The sequence below is a fragment of the Lepisosteus oculatus genome, chromosome 18, assembly GCF_040954835.1.
Source record: "Lepisosteus oculatus isolate fLepOcu1 chromosome 18, fLepOcu1.hap2, whole genome shotgun sequence".
In the NCBI taxonomy this organism is placed as follows: Eukaryota; Metazoa; Chordata; class Actinopteri; order Semionotiformes; family Lepisosteidae; genus Lepisosteus; species Lepisosteus oculatus.
The window spans coordinates 18,088,454-18,111,438 of NC_090713.1; the positions used below are offsets into that span (position 1 = coordinate 18,088,454).

Genomic DNA, 22,985 nt, shown 5'->3' on the forward strand with positions numbered 1-22,985 from the left:
GTCCAAAGTCATTCATTATTAATACTATTAGTAATATATTCGGTAAAGGCTTTGATGCATAAATATTTCTGATAAAGGTAGGTTGTGTACTTTTGTCCAACTGAGCAATCTTGCTTTCATAAAATATACAAACATTTTAATGACTGATGATTAACATGCTGTAATACACAGTTCAAATTTAAAAGCTCAAATGCTGTACATGAGAGGTTAAGCTCCCCCTGGCGGTTTTACAAGGTGATGCCGGATAGTTTCCGGCAGAGCGTCAAATGACGCGATTAACCGCGTGATACTGCGTGATACCGCGACACGCCCACCGGGGTATGCCGGGAAATACCGCACCCATTTTGAATGGCTGCATCTGTACAACTAATTGTATACAGTATAGATCACACTGCTGTGTGCACTACTATTTTAGTATATCCGTGGATCAAAAGCAGTGGTTCTCAACCTTTTTATCAACCATGGCTAAAAGCAAGTCTCACAGGCCGCATATATTAATCACTACTAAGCCTACCTTATCTGCGTGCATAACAGCTATTATAATATTATAGTGTAACAAATATGGCCCTGCGCATAACAGGGAGCTTGGCCACCTAGACCAAAGGAGGTCTCCTTTAGCTCAGCCGGCAAGTTCCCTGTTTTGTGACACTGGAGACTTGCGTTCAAGCTCCTGTGGCGGGAGATTTGACTTGGGGTGGGAGTGGTGAAGGCACATGCCCAGAGAATCTAAATCTGTTACAATATATAATATTTAATAGTAATATGTACTAGTAATTATATTAGTAGTAATATATAATATTATAATAGCTATTAAACATGTATATACTGTAGCATTCAGAAATACAATCGAAAATAGTCTGTGGTATTTGTACAGATGAAACTTTTCTAAAATTTGTTAAAAAATTAAAACCATTAAAATGTATAGTCTTTCCATGTGTAATGTCATTAGGAAGTACAATAAGCTTTGATTTCAAATATGAAGCTAACTGGTGAGAAAGGTATGTTAAGTATAATTAAAAGACTTCATGTTAAAAGAAATGACTTACATTCCATTATTACATTTTAAAGACAGACACACTCAGTGCAAAGCTGCAGAACAGTCTTAATGTATTGCTGAGCTCAGCGGGTGGTGTGCTGTTTCTTCAGCAACCTGCTGATTGCTTCACACTACAAGAAGAGTGGAGAACGATTGTGATTTTATCTGTACTATATACAGTACGTGTTGTGTTTACAAAATCAAAGTGCTTAAAATATTTAAAAAGTTAAAAAAAACTTACAGCTTACACAAAGATTCTAAAATGATCAGGAGAAAGAAAATCACCCTTTTTTGTGCATAAGTATTGTTAATATCTAAACCCAAAAATAACTAAATGCATTTTTTCATGAATTTTAAAGTCATACAATGTCTAATTTAGGTATGGACACCGTATTTTTTCTTATTTTTGATTTTCTTTAAATTTAAAAGAATCAGTTGTCCATCATGCCCCACAATTTTATGTTGCATTTTTATGTTTTTGAGAGACTTCAGAATGCTTTGACTGATGCATAAAAAATATAGCATAATGCTAAATAATTTACACCTGGGATCCACTTTATTCAAATTAAGGTTTCTAAAAATGCAATCAGATACTAGATATTGTTTCAAGAAAAGCTGTGAATATTTTCACAAATCACAATTTTTAAAATGTCTGTGGTTTGAAGGCTCTGTGTCATTTGTTGGCGGAGTTATTGACATCTGAAGCATCCTGTCTCAAAAATACGAGTTTTAATAAGAAAGCAAAGGTTGTGAAAACACCAACAAATGACCCTGAACAAAATACAAACACTTTGAAATTGTTATTAATCATTTAATATTGTTAATAGTGATCAAATATGTTAAAGTTCAGTTTCGGTGGTATTTTAATATCGCTTTGTTATTCTCAATTATAATTGTAATATATACTCTTTTGTTTTAAGACTTGTTGTAAAGGCTTGTCTTGAATTGCACCATTGAGATGGAATATTATTGAATTGAATTGAACTGGTTGAAATGTTTTTTTTGCTCCCACTGTTGACAGTATTCACATTTGGTCATTCATATTTTAATTTATTTATTGAACATGTTGTTATATATATAACGTCAATATAATGTACATAATATTCACCACTTAATTTTTTTTAGTCTTTTTTGTTGTAAGAAAACAACATGCTTTGACTGAGATTTGAACACTGACCACCCGGATAATAGACAAGTGCCTAATCCACTATATCAAACTGTCAGTTATAGGCAAAGCTGAAACAGACAGGTTAAAATGATTCCAACATAATCATGATCAAATGAGTCAAAGAAATTTGATGGAGATGTTTACAAAGAAACTGGAATACGATAATACTTTGAGCTATAGAAATATATTTCACTAGGAATGACAACATGTCAGGAATAGTTCTTTCCAGACCCTATGCAGATGACACGATCCAGGGTAGAGTGAGAATACACGAGGAAAAAAGGCATGCAGGATACAGGGGTGAGAACAGGGGGGGCGTGTCCATGGAGTGCTGGTGGTCGGGGGAGGTGTGGCCAAGGCAAACGATCCAGGGATGAGTCAAACGGGAAATCCAAAATCTAAAACGGCGCAAAAGTCCAAGGCCAGGCGATCCATCTGAGGCAGACAAAACCAGAACTAGGTCAGGACCGGCAGGGGAACGGGAACAGGAACTTAAACCATAAAGGAGCCAAACTCATCCAGGTTCAGGGCTCGCATGATGTGGGAACCAATGCAGAGCCCGGATTAGCTGGGCACTCCAGCTAATGCACCACAAGTGCCGCCTCTTGGACATTTTGGCCAGCTAATCAGGTACTGCAGTACACCACAGATTACTTGCTACGGCATGGGATTTTACCATGCATTTTGAATGGCAGCATCTGTATATTCATGCCAGAAAGTACCACCTATTGTTTCCATAGTGTAGTGGTTATCATGTCTGCCTCACGTGTGAAGAGCCCCCGGTTTGAAACTGGGGGGGAACAAACAAGCTTCTTTATGTCAAGATGGCCAAGTGGTCTAAGGTGCTGTGTTCAGCTTGCAGTCTCTCCTGGAGGAGTGGGTTTAGAATTTAACTTCTGACAAATTTGTTTTTGTGTGGTGGCTCTGTGGCTAAGATCTGCGCCTGTGGCTGGAAGGTTGTCCTTAACCCCAGCTGCTACAGGGGTGCTGTATAAATGGCTGACCCAGCGCTCTGACCCCAAGCTTCTGTCCCTGTCTGTGTGTCTCATGGAAAGCAAGTTGGGGTATGTGAAAAGACACATTCCTAATGCAAGAAATTGTATATGGCCAATAAAGTTTGCAGGATACTTCTTTCATTAAGTGTAAATGGCCAGTATACCAAGGGGCAGAGTACAGGAGATGGTTCAGGTTTTAAGAGGAGCTCAGGTCTGAAGAGAATTGAAAGAAAAATAAAGTATTAAGAGTAATTAAAAGTGTGCTATTAAACACTTATACATTGCTCGTTGCATTTCCATTCTCCTTCTCTCCTCCAGTTCAATACAGAGGAACCATTCAGTTCTATCACTGTTAACTCTCCAGATTACAAGAAGAATCCCACTGTGAACGACATGGCCCACTGTCTTGTCTACTTTGTGGCAGCAGATCAGCTGAGCATTATGGATAATCATGTTAGGCAGTTCATTACAGAAATCAGATCAAAGGTCTCTGACATTGGTAAGAAAATTATCATGTAAGATGCTATGAAATGTAATATTTAAAAATAATATATATCATGTTTAAAATGATACCACTGGTTGAGCTCTTTGTGGACCCATCTGTATATGTTATTGTCTCTACTCACTACTGTTCCCTGTTTCTTTTTTCTTTCATTGACTCTGCACCCTAACAATTCTCTCAGTGTACTCCCCCCTGCTGGGGTCCTTCTCTGTCCCTGCAGTGCAGACACACCCAACGTCACTCTTCTGAAACACAGCCAGGGTTCTTCAGGCTACACTCCTTGCTCTCTGGATTTCACTCTGGTTCACTGTCAGACATGTGCAGCATTCACACCTCCCCTGTCTTCACTTCCATTCAGCATTATTAAACTGCTTGATAAAACACAGATTCACAACAGCATCTAAAACATTGTCAAATAAAATTGTGAAAGAAACTCTAAAATATATAATAAGTTATTTTGAAAGTAAACACAACACAACGCAATCTAAATGGTACAGACAAAACTTTCACTACATCTGAAAAACAAAATTAAAACGTATAAAAGTTTTAAAGATCCCAAATAAAATACATTTTTGTTCCAAGAATTCTGAATGAATAGTATTTCATGACAAGTGTAGCCTTACCTTACATACCCAAAGGATAGTTACTACATCAGGTGTATCTTACTACACCTGATAGACTGATCAGGGAGATATTCTAAAGCTGAATGAGTGAAGTACAAAAATACAGTGTATAAAATCAAATTGCCTGGAGGAAGCACAGAAACAATAATCAATAATAGCTCCACTTTTGCCATTTCCCTGCCTCAGAAATCTTAACTTCTGCATAACGAAGGTTTGATAAAAAAACAAATTTATTTTGTTTTGTTTCTGCAGATATTCCCCAGGCTGTGCTGTTAACTAAGGTGGATAAAGCCTGTCCATTGGTAGGAAAAGATGTCAGGAAGGTGTACAGGAGTAAATACATCAAATCACAGGTGAGTTTAAACTTTGCTATTTAATATTAATGTATTACTGTCTCAAGTTACACTTTAATAAAGAGAATGCAAACCTGACCTTAATATTCAAGAAATACTCCTTCAAGGTTTGTACCTTATTAAAATATTGTAATCAGCTTAAATTACTTTTGCTGATTTGCTTCATAATCAGTCGGCATCTAGGCTCCAGCTGGAAGGAGACAGTAAGTTAGAGTCAGCCTGAGTTGGCTAACGGCCTCTGAGACTCTCAGTGAGGTATAGTAGGCTTGAAGATTATGCAGGAGATTCATTACTGAGGTGGGTCTTGGGTCTGAGACAAGCAGGTTGCAGCCTCTTTGCTTGGCCCAGTAATGTAGAAATGTGTTGTTGAGGAACTGAAGCATCTTCTCACAAAAGAAAGGAGAACAGAGTCTGGAGAGCACAGGCTGTGTCACTAGTCTCCCTGCATACCAAGATCTGCAGACACACAGGCATTCACTGGGACATTTGACATTAATAGACATTAGATTCTTTGATGTTTACAGTATGTCTGCAATGTTTAAAGTACAATTAAATTCCTTGGACTTGTATGTTATATTTAATCAATCATCTGTCTTTCTTTATATTTCAGATAGAGAGGTTTCATCAGATATCGGGCATTCCTGTAAACTGCATTCTTCCCGTGAAGAACTACAGTGAGGAAATCAGCCTGAATGATGACATTGATGTCCTGGCCCTGACAGCACTGCTGCAGATACTCAGATTTGCAAATGGACACTTACTAAACTTGATGCAAATGGAATATAAGAAATAAAGTTGTAAAGTATTATTAACTATGCACTATATTTTAGAAATTTTGCTGATGCATATCTAAATTAACAGCTAAATTAACTCAATTTTGCTTCTTGTTTTTCTGATATTCTCATATATTTATTAGAAATTTGACAAGGGAAAAATGCCTCTGTATAAGAATATGAACAGAAAATAGAATAAAAACCACCTAATGCTAATATGAATTAAATCATTCATGAGGTTCTGCTTTACTCCAAGATATAAAGTAGCCAATACTGTATATCATTTTATCAAGCAGCCCACTGAAGCTGGCCTGGCCAGTACCTGGACCTCAGAAAGCTACATGTAGGTTGCTGCTGGAAGAGGCGTTAATGGGACCAGGAGAGAGCACTGTTCCTGCAGTCAACGTGGGTCCTAATGCCCCAGTAGAGTGATGTGCACAATGTTTTTTACTATCTTGTAGAAAGGCAACATCATTCATACGAGAGGTAAAACTGAGGTCCTGACCAAGTTTCCCCCTGGCCTTTACTCATCATGGCCCCTAATAACCCCCATCTCTGAACTGGCTTCATCACTCTGCTCTCCTCCCCACTGACAGCTGATGTGTGGTGAGCCTACTGGCACCCTCTCACTCTATTAATTACTGCATGCAATGTAAAAGCAATTATGTTATTCACACACTGACCTGGAGGAGGTCAGCATTTGAAGCATCATCCACATGTACCCCTTGAAAACATGAATTAGGATCCCATGCAATTCGAAAAAGAAAGTACCCATTTCTTTACTTTCAAGATCTTTTTATAACATTCCACTTATAATACTTACATCAATGGTGCTCAGGTCTTTACAATTACTTTTTAATTCCAGTGTAAAATGTCTCCTGAGGCTACTTCAAAACTTAAAGTACAGCCCCCCCCCCCCCCAACACACACACAAAGACACATTTGGGAAACTCACAACCATATTACATCAGTTTCTTATTCAAATGCTGTTGTTAATATCCCTTATTTCTATTCTGGCTATCTAAATACAGATTACATGCATAATCCATTCCTGCACTCTCTTCTACAATCTCTGATGTCTCTGCCTGGGGCTGGAGCAGCTCTTACTGTAAACCTTTGCCACCTACCCCTCCCTCTGCCCTGTGAAGAATGGGGCATCTCCTGTTGACAGTGATGACAGTACTATTGACAGAATTTATTTTGAACACTAGAACAGTCTAATAGAAACTAGTTAGGAAATAGAAGACAGCTGCTCATTGAAGATCATAACTGCTGTAACCCTTTCTCATTTGTCTTTTATTATGTGAATCCATTCATCTACAGATGCAGCCATTCAAAATGAGCGGTAAAAACCCGCGGTACAGTAACCTACCCGCAGGGCACCAGAGGGCACCGCGGTAAGTGATTGGCTGGCCAAAATGACCGACAGGGGCACTCGTGGTGCATTGGTTGGTAGTGAAAAGATTTAATCATTTAATGTCTTTACTGTGCACATTTTAATCCGCTTAGTTTTGAATATTTATATGGAATTTTACCACTAAAGGGAAATTTTAGTAGCTGAGCATAAAAAGAAGAGGAGCATAACGCATCTGAAGGTCATAAACGATATTAATTTAGGAACATAAACATTACTGTATGTACATAAACTGTACTGTGTATGGCTGGTCTTGATAGTTTAAAGAAAAAATACACACCAGTCTTCCATTTCTCCCTAAACATTTTAAGCATGAAAGTTTTATGAAACGGTACCCAAATATGTGATTGTTGTATAGAATGAATTTTAATTTTTAAAAATTATTTAACACGAAAATTAAGCTGTTTACATCTTCCGCCTGAGAACAGTCACCCGTTGCTACCCAACGCAGAAACACAGCCACTAACTAGCAAAGAGAGGACATTAGCTAGCCAATATGATAAAGAAATGAATGATTGTTTTGTTTATTTCTTTTGCACATTTATTTGAACATTTCCATCGATCGTACAAGCACTTGGAAACTGTCCAATCCCTAGTTCATCAGGCATTTACCGGTCTGGCGCCGGTCTGTGTCTTCTAGGATATAATGCCAGCGAACTCTTGTTTTTGTGTCCACTATAACTACGCTGGGTAAACGTTCCGAGGTCAAATTCTTCCAGCACGGGGGTACCTTTAAAGCGGAGACGACGGCACCGAAATTTTTTGGCGTGCCTTCTCTTTAAAGCCCTGGCCAAATATGAAGACAGTACGTACAGTTATAATTCAAACGGAATTAAAAACTACACATCACAGTTACCATGGTGGTGCTTGTGATCATTGCGTTTAACCAACGAAACAGGGCGAAAAATCAGTCACATGACTTTGGGGCAGAGTTTCGAAAGCTTAACCTATCAGCAACAAAGCGAAATTTACACGATAGGCTACCTCAAACTGTCAGTTACACGACTGTGTATGTCGCTTAAGCCACTCCTATTTGGCATTTTAGTTATGGAGGCGAGAAGACGCCCCCCCCCCCCCTCTCTGGGTGTCTGATTTGCCGCCATCTTTAACTGTCCGGTGTCCGAATCGGAGTAGCTACGCGTACGAAATAAAGTTAATCCCAACTACAAAACATATATTTTTGTGGTAAGAGGGCGCAAAACATCAGTATTTACTGTTATTAATTACTGTATGATTTATAGTTGAAATCGGAGCCTAGATATAAAGTTAAAATCTCGACAAAGCAATGTAGGAAATACAGAGAAAATAAATCCTTTCTGACATCTAAAATCAGTTTCGATCAAGGTCTCTAAAACGAACAAGAAAAAGAGGATTTTCGGAGGGCAATTACGCTGTGTTTATATAGAATAACTGATTTATGAGCAATCTAATTTCTTGTTCGTTTAAAACAGTGAAAGGTCAGCTGCAAAAGATCGCACCAGAAACAGCACTCTCTCTGCCTGTCATAGACGTTTAGGAAAGGCTGAATGAAGTCATGTCAAGTACAGTAATTCGATGATCAATAATAACAGTTATAGGACAGTATATAAGGAGGATAAGGATTTTGAAGTTGACTCGAAATCTGATAGGTAACCAGTGCAAGGACTTGAAAACAGGTGTAATGCATCCCTGATAGGATTCTTGCTGTCATATTCTGAACATATTGAAGATTGCTCAGTGTGGATTTAATTTCCCCAGTGAACAGGATGTGCATTTATTAATTCTAGAAAAAAAAAGCCTTTCTTGATTTCTCTAGTTCTTAGTTTCTCTAGTTCCCTTTAAAATAAACTATTATTCCACAATGCAGAGTATTACATGGCCAGTATTTACACATGATACTTGTGATTTAAAGAAATTAACACAAGCAGCTTTTGGAGATTTAAGTGTTGGCTGAGTTATTGCAGGATAAAAGACTAGAGATGTTGGTAAGAAGAAGATAATTTGGGGAAAGCTGAGGAATACACTTATAACAAGAACACTTCCTAATGGGGTTAGGCATACTTTTGATGAAGATGATGGAGTTAACAGACTATATGTTTACATAGATACTGAAATAAGGATTGTATTTTAGATTATGTGTAGTTGCTGGCATTGAACTGTGTTGGATGCACATGAATTGAAGGAATGGGCAAACATAGCTGATGCGGATCCACAGAGCCAGCATATTAAGATGTTTATAATTAGAGGCAATTTGTTTAAATAACTAGGTATGGATACTGATGTGCAAGAGAGGTGGAAAGGCTGTTTCCTTAAGCCAGCACTATAAAATATTTTATTCTCAGTGAGATGCTGCCATTTCATAGTGGGTTTCTAACACCGTGTATAGTTCCATCCGCACAGTGCCTTTACTTCCATTTCTAATCTCTTTATCCAGTACAGAGGATTTGGAGCCTATCCCAGTAAGCAACGGACACAAGGCAAAATACACCCTGGACATAGCGCCAGTCCATCACAGGACAGACAGACACAAACACACACTCACCAGGGCCAGTTTTCCCATAAACATATTAACTTACCAGTATGTTTTGGAGTGCAAGAGGGAGTCATATCACACATATGGAGAAAAACCATGTAACCCAGAGAGAACATGTAAACCCCACACACACAGGATGGCAGGAATTGAACCTAGGACCCCAGTGCTGCAAGATACCAATGCTAACCACTTTGCCACCATTATAAATGGATGGATATCTTAGTTATCTTTCTAGTTCACAGGTTTGCATGCATAATTTAATTTTGAAAGCCACTGAGACATCAGGTACTACTGTTGTATTTATGAAAAAGAAACAAAACAAAAAACATACTAACAACTGTGCCATCCTACTCCTTAGTTAATACATTTTATTATTCATAAACAGTTAACATTGTTAGCAAAATATTTTGAATTATATTTAACCCTATTTTTTCTTTAGTTTTGTATTTAACTTATTATATGATAGTCAGACTTAATGTATATTTGAACAATGAAAATATATTTTTACAAGATGCGGGGGAAAGTGCAACAACTTATTACAGTGCTAAATTTAATATTATTGATTGCTAATAGTTTATGCTAACACCTAACTTTCTTAATTAGATGTATTTAAAACAGTGAACTAAGTGTAACATACTATTCAGAAATACAATCGAAAGTAGTTTTGTGGTGTTTGTATAGATGAAACGTTTCTAAAATGTATAATGTAACAAAATTAAAGACGATTAAAATCTGTAATCTTTCCACTTGTAATGTCATTAGACAGAACAACACGTTTCTGGTTTGACTAAGGATGGTATCAAAAAGTAGTCTAAGTGGTGAGAAAGCTGTGCTTAATGATAATTAAGTGACTTAAAAGTAAAAAGAGATGCTTCATATTGCTTGATTAATTTTAAAAACTTAAGTTATAAATGCAGATGCGATTGCTGCCACAAGCGCTCCAGGCAGCAGAATGTTCGTTCTGTACTGCTGAGCTCCGCGCCTCCTCCCTCTCTGTAAAATCCTGGGTTCGGTAAAATGTTTCAGGCATTGATGTGAAGGACAACAGAGCTTTCACTGGCCGATTATCATTATTATCATTATAATCATTATTATTAATAATGATATTAATTTAAGGGTCTAAATATCTAAACATATGTATCTGTATAGCAGGTAGTATCACTGTATTCCACTTTCTTTGTAAACACGGAAAAACAGATTCACAACGCAAAGCTGTATCGCTGTGTAAAACAACCTGGTTTGTAATGAGCTGCTGAGCTAAGAATAGGAATGTTCCTGCTGGCAGAGGGGGTGGAAAGTGCCTGCGGTCATTTAATTAGTATTGCAATTTGCACTGATTCCCTTGCGAAGATATGGACTTAAGAATATTCGTGCCTGGTCAAAAAATGGCATTAAGCACTTAAAATTAATATGGTTAATAATAGTAAACTGTAACATGCTGTAACAAGATCGGCTAAACTGCGAAGAAAATGCTTTCAGAGAAAATGTTTCAGGTGTGAAGAACATAGATCTCCAATGCAATTTCAACCAAACCTGTTCCCACACACCCTGCCCCCACTACCATTAGAATATACACAAAGCACTGAAATCTTTCGAGCTAATGATCAGGTGACCCGAGAGAGAGAGAGAGAAACACCAAGGGGTGCGAAACCAGGGAACTATTTACATGGAAAACGGGCGATCTCCCCAGACTGTCCGCCCGTTTCACTGTTACCTGGATACCTCTTTATTTAGAACTCACTAACACTGATTTTTAGTTTAGAAGGATTCAAGTAGGGTTTTAGATGAAAGGCAGCGACCTTAATCAAGCCCAAATCATAATTGAACCCATTCAGAGCCTACATTACATTTTAGCGTTTCATTCTGAGCAGAAGACCCTCACACCTGAAGAAGGCTTGCGTTTTCTCTCTTCTCTTTTAAGCATGTGTACAATGTGTAATACAATTACAATGTGTAATTACAATGCTGTAATACAATTTGAATAGTATGAGGGGGGGGGGAGGTGTCTTTCGCTGGAAATCTCGCCTGCTTCTACTTTACGAGTATAACCCCCTCTCTGCCAGAGTGCTGGCTGTGATGAATTAAACCGGTTTCACAGGTATTTTCAAAGTAGGAAGTACAGTGTTAACTGGTAGCTGGTTCAAAATGCGATTCAAATCAATATAAATGTTTATTTTGTAACGCATAGGTGACTATTCATTGTTATTAAAAAGACTTAAATTCGATCATGTTGTGATATTTAGAAATATACATTTGTTTGGTGCGAGTGAGGTTTTATTTAATCTCTGACCAAGGGAAACGTTTCATTTTTTCAAAGAAATGTTTGTTAAAAAATAAAGTCATAGTTCCATGGGATTCAATCACAGACCATGTGACATGGGTGTCAGGAAACTAACACACAGCGCCACCGGATTTGATAACGCTATAAAAACGCTATAAAAAAATGTGATTAGGCACAGAACAAGTTTACAGCACAGTACAATAATAAATGCTGACCATGACTTTAGAAGCATAAATTGCCTTACGCTCAATTTAAACACAAGCTGTCTTTAGCCCTCTAAGCTGGTTCATACAGAAATGTAGAGATCCAGGCTCAGAACACACAGCTTCATTAGCGAATACATATGCAGGACAACTCGAGAAGACGTTTTACAGAGGATGGATTTTTAGAAACATCCCATCAGTGACATCACTGAAGTCAACTCCTAGGTACTGTAACTGTCGTGTGGATAGTTTCACAAGAATCAGACAAAGGTTTAAGCATCGCTTGTTCTAGATAAAACTGCAAAAAAAAAAACAACAACCCAAAATGTACTTCTTTGCGGCTCTGTTTGCCCGAATCATATATTCACAACGTGAAATCTAGAAAATAATATTACGTAACCAAAATCCGCAATATGGAAACAGAACCTGTGTAATTGTTGATAGATGATGTACTCGTAACATTTTTACAAGACGAACTACAACATTTAAAAAATGACTTGCATGTACTTGATATCTCTAATCGATCCACGGCGACATTGTTAAAAGCAGAGTCCCAGCACAAAACGAAACTAAAACGCATACCGTTTCGTGCTTCTTATTAGTTGCTCAAAAGTAATTTGACCGTATGAAATGCATAATATAAACCTAGAAACATATACGTGAGCAGTATTTACGCACTGTAGTATCGGTGTTAAGACATACCTCTCAAATACTGTAAATCAAGTTAAAAATATCTCAAGACCGATTCTGGTCATAATGAAACCATGTTTCGTGTATGTTTTCTTTAAAGTACCGAGACCAGCCATATACTGTATGTTTATGTTCCAAAATTAATATCGTTTATGGCCTTCACACGCATTGCAGTATGCTCCTATTCTTTTTATGCTCAGCTACTAAGATTTCCCTTCAGTGGTAAAATTCCATATAAATATTCAATACTTAAACAGGCACAGTTAAGACATTAAATATACATATACATACTGTATACAGTACACTTTGCATACGGTAATATGTTTATGTTCCTAAATCAATCTCTTTTATGAGCATGTGAAAGGCATGGTGAATCGATTCTTAAAAATTACTGTACTTTGCATGATTGGAAACAAATGTGTGATTGCGAAATGCTGTGGTGTTACTTTTACAAAGACGGTCAATGAAAAAAAGAATGTTGACCAGGGCAATACTTTGAGTTTACACTTACAGCTTGTCCAAGGTCATTCATTATTAATACTATTAGTAATATCTTCGTTAAAGACTTTGATGGCCACAGCTCAAACATGAGAGGTTGAGCTTTATTAGCTCCACCTTGCGGAAATTCCGGATACTATTATTTTGCTTGTCGTATTATAGGAGAATTTACGGTAACTCGCGGTATTTACCGGTAGCTTGCGGTAGACTGCGTACAGCGTACCGCAAAATAATGCCGTATCGCCCGCGCAGGGACAGAGTTGAGCCTCTAGAGACTTCAGGTCTGGCAGATTGTGGAGTCATAACCTAAAGACAGTAGGATTTGGTGGCTCAAGATGACAAGTTTAGATCATTGGTGACACTCTTTAAACCAAGAGTCCCAAACAAAAGACGAACATGATTTCAATACCAATACTTGTTATTCTTCCTGATATTCCAGGCTGGCTAGAGGTAACCTGACTGAGCAGCATCACCTACCTGCATTGAAATATGAAACTTAAAGACAAAATAGTCTAATATTGATTTTAACAAGGCACTGAAGAGTTTCTATTTAAAAAGGAGTTACTGTACAGATGCAGCCATTCAAAATGGGTGAGGTATTTCGCGGCATACCCCGGTGGGCGTGTCGCGGTATCACGCGGTATCACGTGGTGTCACGTATCATTTGACGCTCTGCAGGAAACTATCCGGCGTCGCCTTGTAAATCCGCCAGGGGGAGCTTAACCTCTCATTTACAGCATTTGAGCCTTTAATTTTGAACTGTGTATTACAGCATGTTAATCATCAGTCATTAAAATGTTGGTATATTTTATGAAAGCAAGATTGCTCAGTTGGACAAAAGTACACAACCTACCTTTATCAGAAATATTTATGCATCAAAGCCTTTACTGAAGATATTACTAATAGTATTAATAATGGATGACTTTGGACAAGCTGTAAACTCAAAGTATAATTTCTTTAGCACATTTGTACAAGCACTTGGAATCTGTCCAAGCCATACTTTGTCAGGCATTTTGTTTTACTTCAACGGGCATAAAAACTTCCTTGCTTTTAACAGGGCGTTTCATAATTTCTAACTACGAAAATGATTTAAAATGCGACACCTATCATTCAACTAGAGCTTAAAATATCACAAGGATCCTCAAGAGCACAGCAAAGAGTGTATTAAAAGACACTTGTATTTATCAACGCTTTCTTTTCCGTATACCAGATTTTATGGAACCACTTCAGAGGGGTGTCAGCCAGTCAGATTCCAGGAATCGGCACTTTAAAGGAAAAATACACACCGGTATTCCATTTCTCCCTAAACATTGTAAGCTTCGAAGTCTTTAACTAATGTGATACCGGAGTCAACAAGCATACTTTTAGAATTTGATTAAAAGGGAATATAATATGGAATCGTGTATCTAAAGAATTTAATAACGGTATGATTATATCCGTGTACTGCGACAGGGCTGTGTAGGGCTGTTTCGCCTGCCTGTTCATGCGAGCTGTCTTGTAGCCTACTGGTCTAGGTGTGTGACTACCAACTGGCAGGTTGTGTGTTCGAATCTAGCTGGTGCTGGACTCTTCTTTTAGCAAACATTTCTTCGAAAAAATAGGTAAGCGATGGACAATCAATTGACTTTTATATTTCAAAATATCGCAACATGATCGATATTTGCGATATTTTGAACATATCTTCCCTTCTGACAGCGGTTCCTGCTTCTAGTGTGTGTGTGTGCAACAGAGTAAATTTTTATAGAGAAATGGAGGCTGGACAGTATGCGTTACAATATAAACATTTATATTGATTTAAATCATGTTCTGTTTTCAGAATAATTGCAAAGTGCGCTGCTCTGGTGCACCAGCTCTTACACAGTGCCTGTCTGCCGTAAGCGTTACAATATACATACCCAACACTGCTTGTACCCATCTGTCATGCAAATAAAACACCTTGAATTGAATTGAATTGAGGGGAGAGGGGGGGAATACTAAAGCCAATACTGGCTCAATACCCTCGATGGGCTTTGACGTGCTAATGCGTTGGTTTAACAGTCCGGGTGTGGCAGGCTTCCAATGTCAACTCGACTCGATTGGAAGACAATGAACGTATTTTGTGATATTTAGAAATATAAATTTGTTTGGTGCGAGTGAGGTTTTATTTAATCTCTGACCAAAGGAAACGTTTCATTTTTTCAAAGAAATGTTTGTTAAAAAATAAAGTCATAGTTCTATGGGATTCAATCACAGACCATGTGACAGGGGAGTCAGGAAACCAACACACAGCGCCACCGGATTTAATAACGCAATAAAAACGCTATAAAATAATGTGACTAGGCACAGAAAAAGTTTACAGCACAGTACAATAATAAATGCTGACCATGACTTTAGAAGCATAAATTACCTTGCACTCAATTTAAACACAAGCTGTCTTTCTGTATGAACCTCTAAGCTGGTTCATACAGAAAATGTAGAAATGCATTAGCCTGATTATGATTAAAAAACACATAATTAAACACGCGTTTGCGATTTAAATCAGAACATGATTTAAATCAATATAAATGTTTATATTGTAACGCATACTGTCCAGCCTCCATTTCTCTATAAAAATTTACTCTGTTGCACACACACACACTAGAAGCAGGAACCGCTGTCAGAAGGGAAGATATGTTCAAAATATCGCAAATATCGATCATGTTGCGATATTTTGAAATATAAAAGTCAATTGATTGTCCATCGCTTACCTATTTTTTCGAAGAAATGTTTGCTAAAAGAAGAGTCCAGCACCAGCTAGATTCGAACACACAACCTGCCAGTTGGTAGTCACACACCTAGACCAGTAGGCTACAAGACAGCTCGCATGAACAGGCAGGCGAAACAGCCCTACACAGCCCTGTCGCAGTACACGGATATAATCATACCGTTATTAAATTCTTTAGATACACGATTCCATATTATATTCCCTTTTAATCAAATTCTAAAAGTATGCTTGTTGACTCCGGTATCACATTAGTTAAAGACTTCGAAGCTTACAATGTTTAGGGAGAAATGGAATACCGGTGTGTATTTTTCCTTTAAAGTACCAAGACCAGCTATATACTGTATGTTTATGTTCCAAAATTAATATCGTTTATGGCCTTCACACGCGTTACAGTATGCTCCTATTCTTTTTATGCTCAGCTACTAAGATTTCCCTTCAGTGGTAAAATTCAATATCTACAACGGGCACAGTAAAGACGTTTACAGTAAGTCTTTCTACGACAGACCAACGGACCACGAGTGCCCCTGTCGGTCAACCAATCACGCACCGCGGTACCCTGTGTCATCTTACCTGCGGTACGTGTCTGTACCGTTCACTTTGAATGGCTGCATCTGTATTTTTTTCCATGTGTGACAAGTAGAATATTATATTAAGTTCAGGTGGGTAGCTGCGTCAGCATGCGTAGGCTGCAAAGGAACAAGTAATAGGTTTATTCCATGCTGAAAAAAAGAAGAAAGAGAACACAACGTTTCGGCCGTGGAGCCTTCTTCAGGTGTGAGAGAACCTGAAGAAGGCTCCAGGCCAAAACGTTGTGTTCTCTTTCTTCTTTTTTTCAGCATGGAATAAACCTATTACTTGTTGAATATTATATTAAAGCAGCATACACCACCCCAGACCATGCAGTTCTCTTTAAACCTACAGTCACAAACAGAAGAAGAACAGGATGAGGAGTCAAATAACTAATCGGAAGTTTGGTAGTTGAAAATAAAGGCAACAAAAAGTATAATTTTTAATGTTACTATCAATATTTATTAATACATATAAATACATTTATATTTTAGTAGCTTAAAATAAAAAATAAGGTACACAACAGTATTCCACCATTTTCTGAATTATTTTTTTAAAACTCTTTTAACTTTTTAACTAGGGTGTGGAGCCCCATTGCATACAGGGACATTTTGCAATCACCAACCATATTTTCCCCATGAATATGTGGTTCTCTCTAACTGCTTCTGTCTGTTGAAGACCTTGCAAATCAAACAGAACCACATGACTGAAACAACTCTTGTCTAAACTTTGGAACTTGAACTTTTTTCCCAAAGCTCTGAGTTAGAGAGTGAGCCCATACATAAAGACAGAATTCTGTCTGAGATCGAGCCTGCAGCAGCACCATGAGACTAGCAAGCTACATCTGTGCTCCAGTGATCAGGCAGATGCAATACAGTTGGACTTTCATTGACACACCTGAAATATCTAATTTTTCAGCAGTAGCCACTACACTGGATGCAAACTGGGTTTCTCCAGTTCAACACTAACCTGGCTGTCAGAGCAGGACTACAGCTAGATCCTTCTGTTCTCTCTCCCGAATACCTCGAGCTGCATAAGGACTGGAGTGGCATCAAGCCAGCAGAGCATGGATGGGATCATCAGCTGTTCCTTTGTCTTTCTATGTGGGAGTAATGATTCCACTGTCATACAATTAGATATTCAACGCCTGGAGAATTCAGTTGCTGTCCTGATACATGCTGATATCAATTTAATTAAAGTAGCAGTTACTTAGGAGTATCTGAATTTGAGCATGTTAGTGAGACAGTCTAACAAGTTGGTGTAACCAATATTATATTAAACGCACAATCCTAGTTTTTGTATCTCTTCTCGATATCTACCATAGCTTGATAACCCTCACATAAAGAACAGTTGTTCCTATATGGGCACATTCACATATTGACTCTGAATGCTGTTATGAGCACATTGATGCATCGATACATGCACTCAGTGTATTGTGAACCAGTGTCTGCAGACTCCTTGTTATTCTGTGGATTTTTTCCAAAACAAGCTAGGTAAATTTGCACAATTTACTATTGCAACTAAAATTGTACCAGTAAATCCATATAAACCTCTGCATCATTTGGTACCACATGCAAGGATTTACACTGAAGTAGGCATCAGACAGAATAATTGGTAAAATAAGTGTGACTTGACAAAGCTTCAATGGATTCTGCACACAGTATATATTTCTGTGTGTGAGATAAACACCATCAGCTACATCCTGCTCTTTAAATCTATGATGCAGTGTGTGCTCATCATTTGAGTTTAGAAACGATACTGTGGGAGGTAATTTTCATAGAATTGTAGTAAGCCGTGACCAATGTTAATAGTCTCAAAAGAGTCTTTTGTTTTCACCGAGTAATAGCAATGGTTGCCAGACAATCTGAAATCAAGTTATTTATAATTAACATCGCTTAGAGGACAATCCTTTTTAATGGGACAGTATTGAAAAGTCTGATTTGTTTGTTTGTATATTGTCTTGATGCACTGTTTGCACTTTGTTTTGTTTTTTACACTTGTTTTACAGTCGAGAGACTTTCTGTAAGTAAGAATTCCATTGTACCAGTACCGGTTACATATGGCAATAAAGTTCAAGTTCAAGTTCAAGTTTAGTCAGATTGGTAAAAAACACCAAGCAGAAATCCTAGCCGAGGCAACTTCAGAGCCTAATAATGTGGATTGTAGGGTGCTCAGTAAGTCCAGATCTCCCCGTAAGTCTCTCCGCGACTATATTCTCTAAGGTGGGATCTCTGAGCAGGCCAGAAAGGTTCCCGATACAGTTCCTCAAACAAGACACTCAGATGTATTGATCCAGGTTCTGACACTCCAAACCCTCTTGAGCTCAGGTTCCATTTTGTGGAGAAGATAGTAAAATTAAACTCCACTCGCTTCGATAGCCAACAAAAGTCTTGGATAGGTTTGATCAGATAAGTTATATTATAGATGATACAAATGCTCACTTATCTTATCTTATCTTACTGTAGGCCACTGTATGTACGGCTACAGAGCTGTGTGTCCGAACAGGTTGTTAGCAGTACTGGGGCTCCACAGGGGACTGTCCTTGCTCCATTCCTGTTCACCTTTTACACCTCTGACTTCAGGTACAACCCTGAGACATGTCATCTGCAGAAGTTTTCGGATGACTCTGCAATTGTGGGGTGTATAAGAGAGGGGAGGGAGGAGGAATATAGGAGCTTGATTACCAACTTTGTGGAGTGGTGTCATCTTAACCATCTCCAGCTTAACACCAGCAAGACCAAAGAAATGATCTTGGACGTCCGAAGGAATAAGTCTCCACTGAACCCTGTTTCCATCCAGGGTGAGGACATAGAGGGGGTACAGTCCTACAAGTACTTAGGGGTTCACCTGGATGATAAGCTGGAGTGGTCCAGTAACACTGACGCCCTGTACAAGAAAGGTCAGAGCCAACTTTTTTTCTTAGGAGGCTTAGGTCCTTTGGTATGTGTGGAACACTGCTACACATTTTTTATGAATCAGTGGTGGCGGCAGCCATTTTCTACGCTGTTGTGTGCTGGGGCAGCAGCATCATGACAAAAGATGCAAATAGGCTCAATGAACTCATCAAGAAGGCTGGCTCTGTGTTGGGGATGAGCCTTGACCCCCTGGAGGTGGTGGCTGAGAGGAGAATGCTGACCAAGCTCACAACCATCATGAACAACGCCTCTCATCCGCTTCATGGGACTGTTATTGGGCTGCGGAGCACTTTTAGCAGCAGACTGCTCCAGCTACGGTGTTCAAGGGAATGCTTCCACAGGTCTTTCATCCCGGCGGCTGTCAGGGTGTATAACGCTGCCCTAGGACTAGGCTAGGACCATTAGCCCTTCATTTGCTCATCTATGGACAGCATGTTTGCTCCATTGTACTCTTTGGACAATCAGTCTGTATAAATTTATGCATATTTTGCACATAATTTTATTGTTTCTACAGTGACTATGGTCATCACATTTTGCACACACCTATGTATTTATTATTTAGGTATTTTATATTTATTTTGTTGTCTTTTGTTTTTATAACTATTCTGATGTCTGTTTTTGCTTGTCTTGGGCTGGACTGCTGTAACACATCAATTTTCCTACGGGATTAATAAAGTCTTATCTATCTATCTTATCTGTAATACTGTATATCTGCACTATATTTAGATCAATGTAATTAAAATTGTTAATATTGCAATTTGACCTTGTATATCATTTAATATATTTTTTGATGATCACTTACAAAACAGTGGTGTAAATAACACAAGAAGAGCAATGAGAGTGACCTCCCATTCTTCCAGCAGGGGGAAAAATGGGAAAATTGGGATATGGGAATGTGCACGCCTAAACTCCACTATTGCATGAAACCCGAGATAGGAGAATAATGCTGGATCATAGGTGCAGGCAGTACAAATGCAGTCAACAATCTTAGACTGAGCATTTGAAACTTTTAGTGCCAACGTTCTCTCAATATCCAATAAATATTTGGCATTGAAAAAAGGAAAAAGGGCATTAGAGTCAAGACATTAGAACACCCACAGAACACATACAATGATTAATATGCCACAGATCCAGCTGTGATCATAAGACAGAGCATTCCGCAAAAAGGCCATTGCTTTAATTCAAGGTACAAAGAAACTGACAGACTAGGAAAAGGGTGTAGGAATTGACTATTAGGAGTCTTCTAACAGTGTTTCTTAAAGGAGAGAGGGGGATTCAGAGGATATTCAAACACATTTTCATTTGGTTTCATAACATCAATAATCTTAAATCTTTGCTGTTTTTTGTCTTTATATTCCCACTTTAAAGTGTAAAGGAAAATAGCACGAATTGTCAATAAAATGACCTCTAGGCCACTGTAACAGATCCCCCTTGACGGTAACATTGCATGAGGGGAATCTGCCACATTTACCCCAAATTTAACCAAATTAATCATGATTTACCATGTGTTCAGAGTAGTGGTGGGAAGTACCTCATCCCAGTTGATTCTGTTTGCCTGATCCCACTCCACACTGTCCTTTATCCAGCAAGCCAACGTGGAAATGACTGAGGTCACTGCTCCAGCTTCCCCTACTCTCGGTATCCTGAACCTTTAATGTCTCCGCGTCTCCCTACTCCTAGACTGCTCACTCCTAACCTGGGAGTTTAACCTTCTTCCACTACGTTCCTGTCTCACCATGAACCAGAGCTTTCCTTGAAGCTCCCAGATTTAACACAGACACCTCACTATAAGTGTTTCAATTTTGTGATAAACCTATACGCCCGGCTCTAAGAATGGGAGGGCTGACACACTTTCCCAGCTCCATGACCCTCTGGACCTGGACTACATACTGGAACCTATCATCTCGCCCAACCGAGTTGTTGCACTGATTCGCTGCTCCATCGAAGACCAAGTCAGACGTGCCCTGGATAGAATAACGGTCCCTCTCCGTTGTCCCTCAGACAAACTCTTTGTTGTGGAAAATTTGCATTCGGCAGTGTTGTAGTGGGGTCATGACTCCCGGTTCGCAGGTCACCCTGGTATCAGACGCACTATGGACCTCCTGACCAGGGACTTCTGGTGGCCTTCCATGAGAGCTGATGTTGCCAATTATATTTGGGCATGTCCGATCTGCGCCAGAACCAAGACCCCACGTGTCAGGAAAACTGGTCTCCTTCACCCCCTTCTGGTCCCCTACCGCCCTTGGTCCCATATTGCGGTGGACTTCATCGCTGATCTCCCAACAGTCAAGGCAATACAGTAATCATAGTGCTCTCTGATCCCTTTTCCAAATCTGCCCGTTTTGTTCCCCTCCCAGAATTACCCACAGGCCAGGAAATGGTGACGCTGTTTGTTCAGCATGTCTTTCATATATATGGTTTGCCCAGGGATGTGGTCTCTGACAGGGGCTCCCCATTTGTCTCTGCCTTTTGGAAAGCCTTTTGTCAAGCTCTGGGGACCCATGTATCTTTAACCTTTGGATATCGCTCTGAGGCCAATGGGCAGGTTGAAAGAACTAACCAAAGCCTCCTTTCCTTTCTCAGAGCCTTCACCTCCACTTCACAGGATGATTAGTCGTCGCTGCTTCCCTGGGCAGAGTATGCCCACAACTCACTCACATCCTCCTCTACAGGACTTTCTCCCTTCCTCTGTTCTTTAGGATATCAACCCTCTCTCATTCCCAAAACCCCTCCGGTTATGGATGTCCCTTCGGTGCAACAATTTATTTCCAAGCTGTGGAGAACCTGGAAAGTGGCTAGGACAGCTCTCAACAAGTCGACCCAGCACCAGGCCACTTTTGCTAACCAGCATCGCAGGCCAGCCCCTCGTTTTTGGAAAGGACAGTTTGTCTGGTTAGCCACTAAGAACCTACCTCTACACCTGTCCTCCAAGAAGCTAGGTCCGAGATACATCGGTCCCTTCCGGATCCTTTCCCGGATCACCCCAGTCACCTATCGTCTCGCGCTTCCCCCCACATTCAGAATCCACCCGTCCTTCCACGTCTCTATCCTGAAACCGTTCCACTGCTCTCCCCTCGCGGCTCCCCAACCTCGCCCACCACCCCTGCTTATTATTCAGGGGCGCCTGGCGTATACAGTCCACAAGATCCTCGACTACAGATGGTACCATGGTACCCTCCAGTATCTTGTGGACTGGGAGAGTTATGGCCCCAAAGAGAGATCTTGGGTTCTGGAGAGGGATATTTTGGACCCGGCGCTCATCAACGTCTTTCACAGTGACTTTCCCCAGCGGCCGTCTTGCGCGTCGGGAGCCACCCGTGGGTGAGGGGGGGGTACTGTCACGACCACCAACCTGCCCAGATCAGCCCACAAGAGAGCTTACCAATGCCAGCAGCGGGGTGATAATTACAAGCGCCGCCGCACGTGTTAACTCATCACCACACGCACTACCGTGCGGCAGGCAACAGTATTTAAGCCATTCAAACCCACTTCTTGCCGCTCGGTATTGAGGTCTACTCTTAGAGAGCTCTGCGTAACGTTTATTTTCTAAATTTTACCCTGAGATCTTGATATGAGTCGGGTTATTAAAGACCCCATGACACTGTTGAGGAGAGTTGGAATGTGAACTCCGGTGTCCTTGATTCATTCTTAATTTCCTCATCTGATCTGCTGCGTACTGGGGGTTTAATCATAAAGTGTCGTGGACAGATAT

At 39.5% G+C, this 22,985-nt stretch overlaps 1 long non-coding RNA gene across 1 annotated transcript; it reads left to right on the forward strand.

The window, feature by feature from the left end:
• The first annotated feature begins 3,522 nt into the window (after positions 1 to 3,522).
• LOC138224033 (uncharacterized) lies at positions 3,523 to 5,522 on the forward strand. Its single transcript, XR_011182387.1, has 3 exons — positions 3,523 to 3,698; positions 4,577 to 4,677; positions 5,288 to 5,522. It is a non-coding gene; the product is annotated as an uncharacterized lncRNA (long non-coding RNA).
• The last annotated feature ends 17,463 nt before the right edge of the window (positions 5,523 to 22,985 follow it).